Source organism: Pogonomyrmex barbatus, unplaced genomic scaffold (assembly GCF_055798465.1).
Source record: "Pogonomyrmex barbatus isolate J1 unplaced genomic scaffold, ASM5579846v1 scaffold2, whole genome shotgun sequence".
Taxonomy (NCBI): Eukaryota; Metazoa; Arthropoda; class Insecta; order Hymenoptera; family Formicidae; genus Pogonomyrmex; species Pogonomyrmex barbatus.
Window position 1 is genome coordinate 7,437,808 of NW_028297116.1, and position 18,845 is coordinate 7,456,652.

Here is an 18,845-nt window from a genome sequence, read left to right on the forward strand (position 1 = left end):
AAGGATACGCGTGATAAAATATATTATCGAGGCAGCGAGGCATCGCTTCAGTTTGAAGGTGTCCGTCGAATCATCCGTGAACTCTTTTCGTTCTCGTAATCTGTGAAAACTCGCGCGATCCTTTTACGCCGTTGCGTTCGCGTCGTTTATCGTCGCGACGTGGTGAAAATCGCGCGGATCCGCAACGGAATCTTATATAAGTTTCACCGATCCGTTTCGCGTCTTCTTGATTGCACGAGCGGAAGGCAGCGCCGATAAGACGATATTATACGGCAATTAAGATAACCCGCGGTGAATAACATTAGCAAAGCCGTAATTAAACCTGAGCTGGAAGAGCTGTAAGAGCGAGGCGATGGGAAAGAGAGAGGGCATGCTTCTCTACGATCCCGAGATGCCTCGTTGGCACTTCCGGTTGCCCGTGACTCGACCGCACCTGTGTCACACGTCCATCTCGAGTGAGCACATTCCCTCGTCTCGGCCTGTACACGATACAGAATTTTCTGTATCGTCAATTATCAGCATCGATCGCACATTCCGCGAAGGTTTCAGGATGACGACACGCACACGGCGCGTGAGGAAATCAAATCAGTCGTTTGCACAATTTGTTCATTTATTCTATTAACGTTTCAGGATAATAAGATAAAATTCTTCTCATTTGTTGACAGCGTTTCGCACGAAGATTCGTGTATTCACACGAAATTCCTTTCTCTCTCCCGATTAATGAAATTCGAACGGCGACGATCGCGATCATCGTGATGAGTATTCCTAGCGTCTCTCAAGGCTCCTCGACAGTAGCCAAAGGCGTTCGCCGAAATCTGGTCGGATCGTAAAAAGCTGAGCAATCGCGCGTAAATCGCCGAATTTATGGAGACGGCCGCGAGCACCGACCGCAAACAGAGAATTAGAAATCGACCTCCATCTCACGATCGCTTCGTAGATCGTTATGATAATTCGGTGAAACTGGAATTGGAGTATACGCCCGTGAACACACGGGCGTTATCTCTCGGCGTCTTTTTAATAGCGCTATCAACGAATTTTAATGGCTGTCGTTGTTGAACGTCTTTTTGCTTTGATTACCAGTCCTCTATTTAGTAAATATAAAAAAAGGGTAATTACATCCAAGATATAAAGTTAGTCGAAACAATCAAGTGTATCTCGTTATGGATTCCTCAATGATTTCTTCGATATAATTATCCCGATCCAAAAATGTTTTAGATTAAAGTAAAGATTAATCGAGATCGAAGAACCGGTTATTTACAACAACGTCGATTCTGAAAAGTTAATATTGACTTTTACACGCGCCGTGTCCGGAGCCCCCCCCCCCCGCCCCTCCTCCGGTTAATGTCGACTCTCCCCCGGCATTACTCGGTAATTTTTACGTTGCTTTCTCATCATACAGATGCCGCACGACTGTCAATCTGTCGGTGATAATGAAGATATTACGAGTTGATCATGATTAATGTTATAATTATCGTCACACGCGAGACGTATAATTTTTAGGTACACACGCGGCGAATGTTTCACGTTCCGATCGCGTTGTTGCCTCCTTCGAAGACAACAAGAGACGATCCGAGCATTTAGGCGAGAGAGGGAGGAGAAGCGCCGAGATGAAATTTATCGTTTTCACCGGCCTAAAGCAGCAAGAGGACGGGTATTCTTCCAACGTCGTGCTCTCGCGACGAAACGAGGGAAGGCCATTCGGCGAGAGATAAAGAGAGAAGGAATCAAAGAGCCAAAGAGACGAGGCGAACGTCGTAATTTGTGACGGTCGGTGACGCCCACGGCGACGACCCTGATGTGAACGCGTATGCTCGTACGAGCGTACGATTAAACGGAGCTTCTTCGTCGATTTCTAGGATGAGTTTCCATCAGCATTATCAGGCGACTCGGACGATTCCTCGCGGGAATCTCAAAAAAGATTGGGAACAACACGTCCACGCTCATATAAATACGCCGCGACTGCGAGATACGCGACGGCAAGATTTACAGATCATAATCATTTTATTATACGCATTATGGTATTGCTACAACGTATCTGTTTCTATTAATTTGTATTCCTAAATGCGAGATTTTATAGCGATCAAGCGGCTTGTCGTATCAATTGATCGTAAATCTATGATTGCCCACACGAGGCAAAGCTGTATAGAGTATTATGAGTAGTATACTGTTATCGAAAATCGACCACGTTGCGCTGGTGAAATTTCCTTTCGAAATAACAAGGATAACACCTAGATTTAAACGACATTAATCGATTTCTAACCGAGCGACTGCGCGATGTTGTCGTAAATTAAACTGATCGGCATATCGCAAGATCGCTTTCCAAATCGTGGAATCTCCGAATCGCTTTGCGTTACATGTACTCTGTTTTTTATAGCTGAACTAATTTACATTTGAAATGAATACTTATTAATTATATATTTGAAATTTAATAAAAGCGAGATAAAAAGTTTTAGTGCAGTTTAGTACAGAATAGAAAACAAACTTATAATTGTTGCGTGTATGCATGCAACATTCTCTGAAAGAAAAAAACTTTATATTTATTAAGAAATGAATAACAATAAAAGGTTATGTATATAACTCAGAAAATAAATCAGAATAGAAACTAAGCAGTCAAAGCTAGATGGCAATGCTTAAATATATTGCAATAAATATTAACAGTTTCAAAATTCCAACACAAATGTTTCGATTTTCAATATGATCATCTTCAGTACGAAAACAATTAATAAAAATAATTTAATAAAACGCTAACCCATTCAAATTCGGTTAATATAAATTCAAAACACCTTATAGTTATTCAGATATAAAATTTGTAGGTGAGAAGGGAATCATGGCACTGAGTCTCAACGATTAGTTAAAACGACAAATTTTTCGATTGAATCAGATGTAAAAAACAACAGATATGAAAAACATGTCTGATAAACTGATAAATTCAATATCAACAACAGAAAATACATTATTTTAGAATAATATATCTATAAAAGTTGTTCTTCGTGAGATGGATGTAAATGTGAGAACGTTCCTATTCTGATTTGTTTACATTATTATTATCAGGATAATCTCGAATAAAGTTATGTAAAAAATGGACGCACGGTTTTATCGCATTATAGAATTTTTATAAGGACAGCTCTGACATTTTTGCGGGGGCGTTATCGACTGCGGAATAATCAACGAATTGTGATTAAAACGTCAGATGGTAGTTTCGAGGCTCTAAAATGTGTTTGCACCAACATATCTCATTTCTAAACGGCTTTAGAACTGCCGGTTCATTCATATTGAAATCAAGCCTCATGTTTACTGACTCCTGCCGGAACGTCGACTATTTATCACCGTCCGGCAGCATCGCGTGGACACAGTCTTCGTGATTGCGCGTTTATCTTCCACCGGCTGCGCTCGCGATAAATCCGCGATTTTATCTCCAGTTCCGTCTCCGATTTAGAACTCCAGCGATTGCGTCATCGCCGAGTGTTTTTCTGCGCGGCGCCGCGACTAATCGTCCCGTCGATCGAGACGAATCGAGATTATTGAGCGGAGGCGCAATTATTATCGGCAAAATGATCGACCTCGAGAACGATGCGCCTCTAGATGCATCCCGACGTTGTGACATTTCATTAATATATCGGCTACGTATCGCTGAACGAGAAGGGAACCGGAGATCTTTCGATAAGCTGAAGCTTTCTCGTGATAAAATCTGATTTATATCGGACGGGATCCGGGTGCACGCAGTATGGAATCTTTCGAAGAATCACACTGTGCACCCAACATTAATTAATATTTTATTTAAATCGTCAGATCTTCCGATGCTGAATATTATACAGTTCGATTCAGAAGACGCACATTTTTTGTTCTTAGATCGCGTAATGAAGTCGGATAAAGATCGCCGCGTTTACGGTTAAGATTAATCCGTTGGCGATACTCCGCGTTGTCTGTACTCGCGTCGTAAAAATTTCTACTCGAGGTGGATGGTGCGCTTTTCTTTCAACGGTCGCGATAACGCCCGGTCGAATATCAGGCGAGGCTCGTCGATGCGTGATTCGGGAACGGAGATTCCTGGCGCGGCTGGGATTCTCCTCCGCAAAGAGAATCGCGATCGTTCCCCGGCTCCTAGGAGGGATCGAGGCTGGAGCGTAACCTCGCGCAAGTCGACCGCGGTTTCGAAGGCTGTCTAAAGCCTGCAATCGACATATCGATGCGGCCTGGGATGCCGCGCATCGTCGCGACGCTCGAGTGAGTTTCGCGATTGTCGAACAAGCGAGCGCTGTAGAGCGGATTCGATCGAAAGAAAAAAAAATCTCGCTGAGATATGAGCTGATTACAGATCCCGAGTGCCTTCTATCCTTTGGCATTCCTGAAACCTGAAGTAACGCATAATAAGCTGAACCATGTGATATTTGATAATTCATGTAACATGTGTAACATGTAATTTGATAAATTGTAGTATTCTTCGTAAATATTAATTATTATTATGTATTATTATATATAATGCGTCTTAATATAGTGAAATTCGAAAACGAAAATATACCAAATAGAGAACGGTCGTTCTCGTAAACAGATGAGCTTTTAGGTAAAGTATTCTCTCCCCATCGCGGTTGGTCGGTCATAGGGCGTGAGAAGGCACCGACGGTGACGTCACTCGTGTATCCAACGTGCCGCAAAATAATTGCAGCCTCGTGGCAAGTGCCGTGTCATTAGGCGCCGCGATCATAGAATTTCGTGTCGTTCGCGTATCGAAATGGTCATTAAATCATTATGTTTATCCGTCAACCCCGCGTGCCGGCAGCCTCTTGACCTCCCCCTGACCCGCCCGCGCTCTCTCGCATCTTCGCGATGACCTCTTGTCCACGCCGACGCGCCGATTTCCTTCGCTCGTTCGCGCGATCGAACTTCTCTTTTTCCCTCCCGATCTCTCTACCTTTTCACCTCTTTTCCACCGATCGATGACACCGAGATTACGAAGACGACCCGCCTGTTGCGCGCGTTTAACGTCGCTTAACGGCGGCGAAAGCGCGATCGCGATGACGCGCGCCTCGGCATGCCGCGTGTCTTTTATGACAGTCAGGTGCCGTATAAATTTATTTAATGCACCGCGACCCTGAAACAACTGAGCCCGGTAATGAAATCTCCATATATGCGTTTCTTTATTACGTCGAAAATTACGGGCTGCGACGAGCGATTCCCCGAACGCGGCCGGCACTAACGCGGAACGTACGCGATAATTTACCGCGGCTTTGCGACTATTGTACCGCGGCGTTATCGTTCTCTCTTCGCCGTCCGATCATCGTCATCCTCGTCGGTTCTCAGCCGTCACTCTCTTTTCCGTCGCGACGGAAATGCGTAACTAGCCGCTTTCCCCTCAACGTGGGTGTCTCGCGTCTGACGATCGATAGCGCGACTTTACGACGGCTCTCGTCCAATTTTGGCACAACACATATTGTCGCACGTTAACAGCGGACGAATCATCAGAAGTTCAGAAGTTCAGAAGAGAAGTGCACGACACTGGCGAGAAACTATAAATAGTTGTCGCCCCGGCTCGCCGTGACTCGAACGATAAATCTCAAAAGGTCAAGATCGATTTCCGATATTTCCGCTAAACGAGAAATCGCACGGACGAAAAGCCAAGTCGCAATCTGTATGCCGTGAAATATCAGGCAATATCCCTACCCTTCTTCTCAGATCAAGGCTCGATCGCATCCTGGCTGTCTATTTCACTTCCTTTCGGCGCGTTGCCGGGGCGCATCTAAGAAATCGATCTTGCGACTCGCACGCGAGACGGATCTGTCTCGGGAAAAGAGAGACGAGAAACGAGAGGTGAGAACGGAAAGAAATCAAAGACGAGTTAATGAGAAAAATTCCTCTACCTCGACTTCCGTCGCTTCCTCGCGATCCTTTGTATGGGGCTTCAGCGAGATAAGGCTAGGTAAAACTCTGAAGGCGCATATCGCCGCGTTTTCTCCAACGATTGTTATCTACTAGCGATATATTAAGTGCCATTACCAGCATTTAAAAGACGGCATAGCGCTCTCGCGTTTTATCAAGATCTTCAGAAACGTGAAACGTACCAAGTTTTTAATCCTAGATTTCGTCATGTAAAAACTAAATATACAAACGTACTAGAAAGGTCGATGCAATTTTGTATGAATTTGATTTATATTTTTTATTATCTGAATTTTTATTTCGCTGCGATCACTCTTTCTCTTCTTTCTCGAAGCAAGCTTAGATGGATCTTTATATGAATTTATTTTAATTATATGTGAAAAAGAATTTTCCGAGAGATTTTTCGACCATCTTTTGTGAAATAAATAAGGCATTCTGCGACGAAAACCGTTAGCCCCGCGCGTGTCATCACGGTAATCGAACGTAATCATCTCTTGGGCGTGACTATGCGAGGATCGTCTTTATATATTTCGTCGGTTGGTCGTAATGCGATCGGATACACAAGATGCCTCCCGACTTTACAAAATAGGATTACAGAGATGCAACGCGCGACGTAATCCGATTTCAACCGCGCTCCGATCTGAACAAAGATAGAATGGATTCGAAACGCAATTAGAAGAAGCAGCCGCGAATGGGACTACACACGTTCGGTTAAGGTCGAAGTGTTTCGAAATTTCTCAAACAGCGAGGTACAATGCGCGTGATCGGGCGATTGGACCAACAAAGATGGGCCGTCTCGAAAAATATTAGTCTGACCTTTTTCCGCATTGAATTTCAAATGAGCTGCCTTCTGAAGAAAATTAGGTTTACAAGGAATACCACTTCATTCGCGGCTACGAAATACACCTCCGAGGCCAAGAATCCACCACCTTGGATCTTTTATAATCAAAGAGCTCCACATCGGAGACATCAGTCGAGATAACAAGAACCGGTCGACACGAGCGTTTTATATCGTGTGGTCTTGAAATCATTTCGGGTCGTAACCCGGGAAACTTAACTGCGCCTAACTACATTAAATAGCCAAACGTACGACCAGTTTTAATATCAGGAACCGGGCGACGCAGCAGATATACGAGCGGCCAAGCAGATATACGAGCGGCCAAGCACCTTATTCTTGAAGTTTTAGATAACGCGCTCTATTCGGATAACTGGTTTTAATTACTTAAAAATTTCAGAAAGTCAAGAAACATTTTCTATGGATTAACATAAGAGTCCACTTGGTATCTAAGCACTCTACGATATTATTATTATAATCCGAAAAAAGTTAAAATCCACCTTATCCGACTTCTAATAACTACGATTATTCTAACTATAAAACGAAGTTTCTTAGTTTCACAATTCACAGAATATTACGCTATTTAATTTTATTACTTGTTTCAATGGAACGCAATTGAATAAGTTAATTTCCGGTTGCCTTTTCCCTCAAGTAAGGAGCTATACGATCCGGATTAGACATGCGCTCGCAAAATTCGAGGGAAGATTCGAATCGATCATAGGGGAAGAATCGGCGGCGAATCCCTCAGTGCCTCACGTTGGTGATTCGATCGGTCACGTACACGCGCACACGTGCATACGCGAAAGCTCACTGCAGTAAACACACGGTGGAAGCGGTATATCCGATATATATTTGATAAGGCTGGTACACGACACAGTCGAGCGCTGACAAATCGTCGGGAGATCGCCGGGCAGATACCGCGGACCTCGACGACGCGCCGATACACTGATGCATGACGGCGAATCGGTTAAATCCTCCGCCGACAATTCGAGAGCACGTTCTCCGATGGCATCGCGCGGATTTGCAAACTCGATTCCGTCCACTGTTTAAATGTTACTCCACATCAAATTGAAAATAATAAGAGCAACTTGCTTTACTTATGTTTGAAAAATACAAATAAATTGTTATCGAATGCTGATTACAGTTAAGACTTGAAAACATTTACGGAGGTGTCAAAAATCAAATTTGTACAAATTTAAAAAGAATTATTTAAGTATTTAAGTATTTAAGTCATTTTATTATCACGAAAAAAATGGATAAATATACAAATTAGGACTTGATATTAATTTTTTCTGCTAATAATAATAATTTTCTGTTTGCACGTTAAAAAGGGATTGTGCAAAATCTCGGGACAATGTTCGATCGGCTAGTCGATCGTGGCGAGAAACGCTTGATCGTCTTGAGCGATTCATAAAGATCGCGATGTCGAGAGCAGTTCACGAGGGGCAGGCGCAGAAGAGATAGCACGATCGTACTCGTAAGATCGTAATGGAATGGTTGGCCCTGCTCTCCTCCGCGCCGCGTGCGAGCAAAGATGCCTGATCGCTCGCGCTCGCGATCGTATCTCGGGGTAAGATCTTAGGATCGTGCGCGATAGAGCAAGATAATGGAGATAATCTCCTGCGCGGCTTCGCTCAAAAGATCGCACACCCACACGCGACCTCGAAGCTCAGATCAATTCACTCATGGTACATCGATCCTCGGCGAAATTATGAAAGAACCCATTTTGGAAACAAGTTACTTATCATCGATAGGAAATTTGCCGTTGCAATCAGGAGAACAACAACGGACATCTGTCACTTTAGCGAAATCTTAAAATGATAAACAGAAAAATGGTATATAAAGAGACTCCGTAAAAATTCTTGTAATTTTTTACCATTTTAATAGCGCATTGAATTAAATTCAAATTTTTTTTTCCGAAAAAAGTGTATAAAACTTATTTAACTACGTGACGAACGCGAAATGACGTAACTTGAATATAACGGAAGTTTCAAAGATGGGAACGCTGTGCAAGTCTTAATCGTCAAGACTGCGTGTGCCAAGCCGTATAACGTTCAATTCTCTTTCTCCATTAACAAGCGACCGGTACGTGCTCGCGCACATAGCAAAAAGCAATTCTTAATAAACAATAACAGATTTCATGACGGCGAAACAGTTATATTCCATTACGGGTTTTTGCGTTCGAGGAGTTCACTCGCAGGGCTTGCGCGTTTTCGCATTCTTCCGATCGGTCTCTTCAGGGCGTTATCGCGCACTTCTCGCGGCTCGTAAGTCCGGCTCCATTGGCTCGATTGCCCATTACGGCTCTAAACACCTGTCGGTGAAATGGGTCGTGGCGCAATTAAAAGCGAGACTCCGCGACGGCCACGGAGAGAAGCGAGAGCCGACGATAATTAACGACTCTTCGCGTTACCCCGATAATCGCTACTTGCGAATCACAGGCAAGCCTACCTCATCTAGCCTCCCTAACGCATTCAGCCCTCTTCCCCCGTCTCCTTCTTCTTCCTATACCATAACGAGTGACGAGGGGCGTTAAAATTACATTGGCAAGGAATGTGAACTTCGTCCTTTCTTTTCAATGCATTTATATAAATACATCGATTTATAAGAACAAAATGATAATTTTTTTTTAGTTACTTATTAATCAGACCTTCCAAGAAGATTTTTAACTCTCGAAACTTTGAAGAATTTTCACTTTTATCTCCATCTCTTTTATAATTTCACTTTTATAATTCTCTTTCTTTTATAATTTTCTTCTATAATTCTCTTCTCTTTTATAATTTTCACTTTTGTCTCCATCTTTTTTATAATTTATTTTATTTTTAGGACTTCAATTTCATTTCAAGATTGTTTAAGAAAATTTTATACATCGATGTAGAGAGTTTGACACCATATTATTAGTCTTATTTATTAATAGTATTTCTAGAATTTTATTATTCAAAAATATCAAAAAAATTAACAGTATACCGATTGGAAAGATTGAAAAAATTATTAGTATTGTACCATCAAGAATGGCTCCCGGGTTTGATAATTAGGGTAACATCATTCCCTTTTATCTTCTCGCATCGAAGCATTACAGCGACATAGCGCGTTCCGAGAAGCAACGCGTGCCCTTTTCCCAGCGATCTGATAGTGCGAGCGTCAATGTATCCTTTTATTAACATCAGGCAGCATCGCACCCCTGCCACCTCCTTATCTTTTGCTCCGTCACACGATGGACAAGGGGTTGGGAACGACGTGCCTAATGAACGCGATTCAGAATACGCGTCTTCCACGGAAGTGACGGAAATTGAATTTCATCGGCGCGCTAGTGATTACCCGCGTGGAGGAGATGAATTGCACGCTACGCGAGGTTGCGCGAGTCGCGGCGTATCTGTGTTTATGTACGTTTTATCCTTTGGAGCCGTCAGTCAAGCGTGGCCGATGAGACGGACGGAGGTAACGACCAGGTGCTCGTACGAGGAACTCAAACATCAAATTCACACACGCGACCACGCCTCCAGCAGCACGTATGTCACTTTCCTCGTGTATTCTGCGGCCTTTCGCTATCGCTATTGTATCGTTCGGCAGGCTATCGTATAGAAATACAGGTAGCGCTCATTATGAGCAAAAAGATTTTAATAGACGCAGGAAAACTCCTTCCGAACTGGAATCATTTAACCATGAATATATTATAAATAACATCGATATACATATATATATATATATACATACATACACACATATATATATATATATATATATATATATATATATATATAAAAGAGATCATTATTATCGCTGTGTGTACTTTATTTCACGTTTGGAAAATGATTGGATGATGAATCAGATTCTAGGATAAAAATGATGAGAAATGGGCTGCACTTTATTCATCTCTATGTTAGTTGTTTTTATATTTTTTATTTATCTTTGTGCGTTTAAATATATTTTTTTCGATCCGCATATTCTCAGTTAATTACGATACATTTGTATCAGATGCATCTCGTTCTGTCTCGTCGCCGTTTTTAACGCACATAAAACACCTCCGCGACATCCCGCTTCCTCGGTTACGCGGGTGGGACCTCCCGCTATTCGAGAAACGGACATTGATCTCGATTTTGCTCCGGGGCCCTCGAGTATCGCATTACCCTAAAGTGTCTCTATCTCGTACGAATAAAGCCAACTGCCAGACTCGGATTGGCTTGTTTACGAGACGTCGAGCACCATGACGTTACACGCGGCCACCGTGGTGGTCGACATAAGAAAGCATAAAAGTCGCGGTGATACGATCGAGCGGCATTCCGGTTCGTCCTTTATTGTCCGGTCTACTACGGACAGCCTCGCGGGCTTTCACGTACTCTCGTGCGTCTATCCTCGCGACCGTCTAAATATTTTAATTACCTCGACATTTCGGCGCCCGGTGCACAGAATAATAGCTCCCCGCGCATGGTCCGGTCGCAGCATTAACCGGACAATCGGATCGTTGGAATTCCGCGCATTCCTAAGCGGAAAAATAAAACGCCTCCGATTTATCGCGCGTGGATCTTGATAAGCCAGAAGAGAAAAATTCATGTCATATCAATTTAATAAATTTGTTATAACAAACACCCTGACGCAAATCGTAATGACGCTCATGACACTTTTACGCCAGCTAATTCCCGACATCCAACTCGAGAATCGACTATACTGAAAAAGAAGACGCGAGATTCTCGGTGAAATTATTCTTGAGCGATTCACGCAAGTAACTGAATTATCAGGAATTTCACGTGCACTGATGCGGACGCAATTTACCCGCGTCGAGATAATCACAGATTTATGAAACTTTTAGCGTGTCATCGATGTCGATGTGTTTAAGGCAGACGGACAGGCCGGCCGGTCGAGGGAATAGAAGATTGAGCCGCGCTCACGAACGCGAATGAATACCTAATTAAGATCTTAATTACTTCAGCCAGTAACGGCGTTTCACCTTCGACCGACTCCCACGATGCGGTTTATAAGATTGTTAATATCATCATTTATATCTCGGTAACGCGAGATCGTTAGTGTCCCGGGGCACCGTTAATCAGCTCCCGGTTGTATAAAGCGGTCAACCCCTTGCGCGCCGAGTAGTAATTCATGGCAACCCTTTTCTCGCTCCGCTGCCGCAGGAGCGGCGCGCATAATGAGGTCTCTTTAGACCGAGGCAACGTGAATGGACGTACGGATAATTGCGGTCCATTACAATTCGACCACCGCGACGGCTGCGCTGCGCGATCGAAAACATCTTTCTCGCTCTCTCGTCATCAGCGCGCCGACAGCTGCTCGTAAGTCTGCAGCCACGATCTTCCTTTTATCTGTCCCGAGGAAGAAGGATTCGTCCGAACCTCACCTGGCTGTCCAACGTCGTATATTACGGTATCGTAAATCGCCCGTCCTTGAAGCTCGATCGATCGATCGAGCGATAGGTGAGGCGACAAGTATCGCCAGGCGACATTCAGCCGACATTTATTGACGCGCCAAAATTTATACGCCAAGTCGCGATTTTACGGCTGCCCGGCTATACGTTTTCGCGTCTGATAAATTACCGCCGCGAGTTTACGTTTCGAGTTTCGAGTTTGCGCACGTCTCGGAAGTGGAAAAGCGCACCGACTGGCGTATACATGTATCACATTACGGCGAGCATCTGGTCTTGAGTCGATTTCTCACGCTGTATCGGGAGTTAATCAACCTCGATGAACCGGTGTCGAAGCCGTCGATAGACAGACAGACGCATTTCGCCTCTAAGTACGTGCCAGGGTCACGTAGTTAAATCCTACGAAGATCCTTGTACCTGATATATAATACGGCTCCTTCAAAAAGAATTCTTGTTATCTCTACTTCGTCTTGAGCGATGCCCACGTCGCGTCGCTTCGCGGTATCATATCTCGGCGTCACGAATATTGTTGCAACGGGACTCGCGGAGAGGAAGCTGTCAAATCAAATTTGCGAGACAGCCCAAAGTATAAATCAATTTCACATTTCTAATTTTTAAACGCTATGTTATTTGCGTCTCACCGATAGCGATGTCTTTGTTTTTTTTTTTTTTTCAGTTGCGCGCGCGCAAACAGATTGGATCGGAAATTGTCCGATTTGAACGCGTGACCGACTCGTCTTTCCCCCTTTCGTCGAATCGTCCGAACGTCCGTGCGGCCGCGACGTGCCAGAACAATAATTGATATTCCGCGGAGAACGCTATGGCCGCGACCCGGCCGCATCGCGCACAGCCGGCTCGGCCGTCGTGCCGGGCTCGTGATTAATAAGTCATTCATTAATATAAATGAATTCCCCCGACGCGAATGATTCCATGATGAATCGACTGCATTTACCGGTGCGCGAACGCCCGGCGGGTGCGAACGTAGCGTCAATCGCGGACAGCTTTGTACCACTTAAGCTTTAAGCGCGCGCACGTTTGCACATTTGCACCGTGCGTTGCATTCGCGCCGCTCGGCACGCTGGCACCGAGAGAGCGCGAGGGGTGGCTGCTCGTTAAGTTAGCGCCTTTAACCGGCCGGAGTATAAAGGGGCAGCATCACACGTATACGCTCGGCACAGCCGAGACGCTGATAAATCAATTACGAGTACGCTCGGCGCGATAGAGACAGACGTGCGATTTGTCGATCGCGCGAGCGCGCGAAACCTTCGCGCGTCGAAACCGAAGGTAACGAAGGCGATCGGTGGACCGGCCGGCCGGCGCTCGGAATGACGCGGATGGCAGGGTTGAGAATCCGCTACGAACAAAAGATGAGTTGAACGGGCGTATACGCCGCCGGATGGGCAGGACAGAGGACGGGCAGGCCCCGGCAAGCGTGACTCGCAGGAACGCAGTTTCGATTTCTATGGACAATTAGCGATCGCGCGGCGCGGCTGCACGGATAATGCGGGCGTACATATGCGCCCGTTCGTTTTCTCCTCGTCGTAGAGGCAGGCTCTCAGGTGGAGAGGGTGCAGGCTCTCCGACGGGAGGGAAGAGGGGGAAAAGGAAGGCGGAAGAAGAGTGTTGCGAGCGGGCGAGAAAGACGATGGACGAGAACGACGAGCAGCCAGGCCAGGCGGCGCGCGGCGGGCCGGAGAGGGTAATAGAGAAGAGAGAAGGCGAGATGGAGGGAGCGTGGAGGGAACGAACGGGCATGGGCTGAAAACTCGTAGGCAACTCTTGCGCGGTATTATGCGCAATCCTGTGAATGCACCTGTCAGTGGTCATCATTCAACAGCTTCATTGACCCTAGGATCAATTGGGAAGCAGTGATTCTCACGCTCTGCGACACGCCGTGCAGACGGCGCTCCGCTCGGCCGCACCGCTCGCTCGTACCCGGAGCAGCGGGACGCCTCGCCTCGAAACTGACGCGCACTGTTCGACGGGGGCGGGGGTTAATGAGACACGCTGATTGGCTTCGGAGATTCATCGGGTGGCTGACGTTGATCAATTTTTATCCCGTCCTATTTGCATACAACTAGCGCGCACCGACCAGTGGCGTAAACTTGCCTCTCGTTTTTTTTCCCCCGCGGTTTCTTTCTCCCGGAGGGGAGGTCGTTTTGAAAAATTCATATTGGCATGTTAGGGGCCCGCCTTTGTTACTCGCGCTACGCGAAAGTACATTTCCTGTGCGCAAGAGCCGCTGGTTTCTCGGTATTTTCGTTAATGGATGCGTCCTTCGCGGCGAGAGTGCTCGTCCGTAGACGCAATACATAATTACGGGAATATTAATAATCCGTGGCGGTCGCACAAAGGCACGTAATTTGCGCAATTAAAGTCATCGTTCTCACCGCGTTATGACCGGGCGATCGCTGATGAGTTCGAAGTAACGATTTTTCGTGGGTCGTGCAACCGGTCGCGCGCACGTCCGCGCAATTTTTCGAAACACCGTTAGCGCCGAGGATCGTACGTACCTCGTGATTTATGGTTCGCGCCGGGGCTAGAGCTAACCATGTAATAACGCGCGCGAGAGCAAGGTGTCCACGCCAATGGACGCCTTGCTCGGGTAACACCCGCAGATTTCTGGACAAGTGTACAGGGCAAGTATCGTTACCAAGCCGTACGCCTTATTCACGTTTCGTCATCCGCGCATAATCTTCGACAGGCTCCGGACTCACGAGGCAAAACTTTCAAAAACAAAAATCCCGCGGCCAGGCCGCACGATCGCGACTGATGATGGATCACTCGTCTGTGTGAGTCGTCATTACATTAATCTCCACTGAAGTCAATAGCACTGCCCGATCGCTAATAATTAAATTAAACGGCGTTGATATGTCACGCTGGGATTAAAACGTACTCTTTTTAATTTTGTGCGCTACAAGAACTCTTTTTTTTTATTCCTATGATTACATGCAATACGAGAAAGCGATATAGCGAAAATGCCAAACGCATGCTGATTCTCATTGAAAGTCATATAATCTAAATAAATTTCCTGCTTGTAATTTACGTTAGTGTTATCGTCTCTATCGTGAGACTACGATATTGATTTTCTTATGTGGAAAAAAAAACAAATATTCTCCTAAATACCTTTTCTCTCTCGTATCTGCACAATAACATTTTATTATAAATCGATAGGTGAGACGTGCCAATTTCCATAAGCGATGACTCGCGCGAAGTAAAGTTCGACGGGAGCGAGAGAACGTCGATCGCGGAAGAAGCCGTTCGCGAGATTCGCTGCCGGTCAGTCATAAAGCCTGAAACGTATTATAAACGCAAGTACTATAAACTTGTATCACTCCCGCGCGGAATAAAATTGTCAGTCAGAACGCGAATGAAGGTAAATAGAAACTCGCGACAGTGACGACGTAAAGATAAGGTGTCATTTGAAACAACAAGAATAAAAATACACGCGTAGACGTAATTTATTTTATTTTAGAATTAATTTTCTGAAAAACAAAAAAGATGATAAAACACTTTATTTATTTATTTATTTTAAGAGACAGAGAGAGAGAGAGAGAGAGAGAGAGAGAGAGAGAGAGAATCACACGGTTTTGCTGAAATATCTAAAAATTTAGTCAGATACAAATCTGAAAATAATTTTGTTGAACAATTATGTAAAATAATCATATAGGATATTTAAGTATGATGATGAAAATTTTACAAAAATTTTTAATAGCGACTGCATTAAGCATCTTATATAATTATTTTGATAGTTCAACAAAATTATTTTAAGACCTTATCAAATTTTTAAATACTCAAATAAAACAATTTTTTCCATATAATATTTCAGAACAATAAGAGCATGATATGAATTTATTAAGTAGATAAAGTTGAATATTTTATGTTTTTATACGATTGCACACTGTTCTTTTTAATGCTAAGCAAAACGAAGCTGAAAACAGTGTTTCGAATAAATGAGAATCTCTGGCGCCGAAATCTAGAATTAAATAATCCTGCTACTCGGTTGATATTAAGTATGATGATTCCCTCGAGAGAAAGCTCGTTCTCGTAGTTAGTCCGCAGAGCGTCTTGCGTCTTGCGAGCGACCATTAAATCACCGTGTTAAGTATCTGGCCGGCGACTTCTCCGCTCACAGTGGTCCCTCGGACCAGTCGCTCTTATTTCCCGGCTGCTCCCGCGGCGAGGAACGTTTCCCGTAATCCGATCGGGGAGCGTCCGTAGATCCCGAGATCTCTGTTGAGGTATGTCGCGCACAAGAAACGCGATATGCCGATAAAAACGGGACACCGGCGCCATCCCCGCGTGAGAACCCCCTTCCTCACGAGCGATGACGGGACGAAAGGGAGACAAACCGGGGGGCCGAGAACGCGGGCGCGAGGGAGTCGAAAATAAAATAAAATAATCGATCAGGCAACTCGTAAAATTCCCGGAGGACGCAAATGAGTCGTTAAAAGGCCGGCACGCACCCCTGCTGCGGTACGATCTTCCGATCTTCTCTCTCTCTCTCTCTCTCTCTCTCTCTCTCTCTCTCTCTCTCTCTCTCTCTCTCTCTCTCTCTCTCTCTCTCTCTCTCTTCGCGTCTGTCTCACCCGTTACTACCACGCTAAACTTCTTTAACCAAATTAGAATATATCGTTCTGGCTCTCGCGCATCACATCCGTACCGGTCTCTGACGCGTAAATCACGCTGGGATATAAAACTGTAGCGTTCACCGTCTCTGGAGACTGAGTAAGCACTATATTCTTACACTATGTACGGATCAGGTCTCTCGAATTCTCGATGGATGGCTCGGCGCCGACACGCCACGTCGCGAGATTCGACACGCTCAGATTCGACATGCTCATTACACGAGAGTCGAAATAATCGCAAGTGTCGGCGAGTCGTTTCCCAAAAAGAGATCAGTGACCCTCGTCGGACTAAGCTTAATTTACAGTTACGATCGCAGCACATGGCACTCTATGCCCGCTCTAGATCCGTTGCTTTACACTTGAGAAATAATTATTTATCTCTTAAAAAATTTATCAAGCAATTTTTTTTTTTTATATTTGCACCCTGACAGTCGCTCCATTAAACGTTATATGTAGACGTTGGTATTTACTACATGCCAGACAAAATTTTATAGCGACGCGACTTCATCGCCAGATGTGTATTTGCGCTCTCCCGGCAGGAAAGTCTCAAAAGGCACCGCCGACCGGTCGTTTATAGTAGCGAACGCTCGCGAAATGAAGTCGATCAGGATGGTAAACCGACTGACGGACGTACGGACAGACGGACGGACGGACGGACCGGGCGGTTCGAGGCGAATCGCGGGTAACCTTCGACCTGGCACCGGCTCGGCTCGGCAGTGTCACGGGGAGTCACGTGGCCGGCATAAAACGTGACGTGCCGTGAAATACCCTCCTAATGGGCGAACGGGTTGCGTTCACGCACGCGGCCACCGTCGTCGTCATCGTCTTCGCCTTCCGCAAAGTTCCTCTCAACATTGTCGAGCTCGTAACAGCCTCGGAGCGATATGTTCCTTTATAAATTTGTTTCTTACATTAATTAACATATGTCTCATTACTTGGCCTAAAAATTAAAAAAAAAAATGTTGCTATTTTCAATTAAAATTTATTATACTTAGATTATAGTTATAATTAGATTTATCTAATTTTATTGTATGTTATAATACAATTATTCTTGTTGTTTATCAGCGAGGGCTAATAAACCACTCGTTTTAGATCGCCAGCTAGCTATTTCGCTATACTATTCCGTCGGCGAATCATTAAGAGAAAACCTATTCTATGTATATTGAGGCGCACACTGTTGTGAACGGCAGATTAACTTCAATGGACGTCGATAGTCACTTCCCCTTCGCTTATTAAATGACACGGTAACTATGGGCCTCTATAAAGAGCTCTATAAACTGCGTTCGGCGAATGGGCACAATTATATCTCGATTAAGGCGAAACGGGAATGCGCCAAGCTGAGCGCCGACCGTTCCTGCGTTCTGTTCGTGGAAAAGCGCGAGCGCACTGAAAACCGCGGGTCCCCGCTCGCAATACTCGCGTTTCACGTTCGTTATCGTTATTACCGCCGCGCGAGTTATACTGTTATTTTCAATAGCCCGGCCTCCCACCGGCGTCGTAGGTCCTCGAAGAAACGGACATAAATTCCGCCGCGGACGATCGCTCCTCTACGAACGCCTCGCATTCTTCGTCGCGCCGCGCGGCCACGCCGCGCTCTCGCATACTCGCGAGACGCTTTTTCCCGCCGGCGAAAAACACACGCCGCCGCCGCTGCTGCTGCCGCCGCCGCCGCCGCCGCCGCCGCCGCCGCCGCGGTCTCATCCATTACCGTGCAAATGCAATTATTATCATTTCGAGCTAATGCGCAAGAAGAGCGGTATATTTATGCTGCCGCTGCGCGCGAACCGCTAAAAACTGACTTTCAATTAACGGCGGACGGAAAGTAACGCACCGAAGGTGTGACGTGTTCGAATCGCGCTCATGACATCAACGTAAAATTATTTTGAAAATATATTATTCTTATTGACCTTTATTATTTCACATAAAAATAACTCGCTTACTTATAAACATTCATAAATATATATATATGCAAAACTATCAAAAATAAGAGTGGATGGATAGTAAAGTAAAGATAGGTAAAGTAAGGAGAAAATTTGAATAAGTCTACGATATAAAATTTGAGATAACTAATTCTCATCCTCAATCCTCGCGCGAAAACATAAAAAAAGAACTTCTCTCTAATTCACGCGATGGAATCGTA

The 18,845-nt window shown here is 45.0% G+C and overlaps 1 protein-coding gene across 8 annotated transcripts in view; it reads left to right on the top strand.

Moving 5' to 3' along the window:
* LOC105427671 (uncharacterized) overlaps window positions 1-18,845 on the top strand; it is a 159,377-nt gene that overhangs the window by 99,939 nt on the left and 40,593 nt on the right. The gene's annotated exons all lie outside the window — the stretch shown is intronic.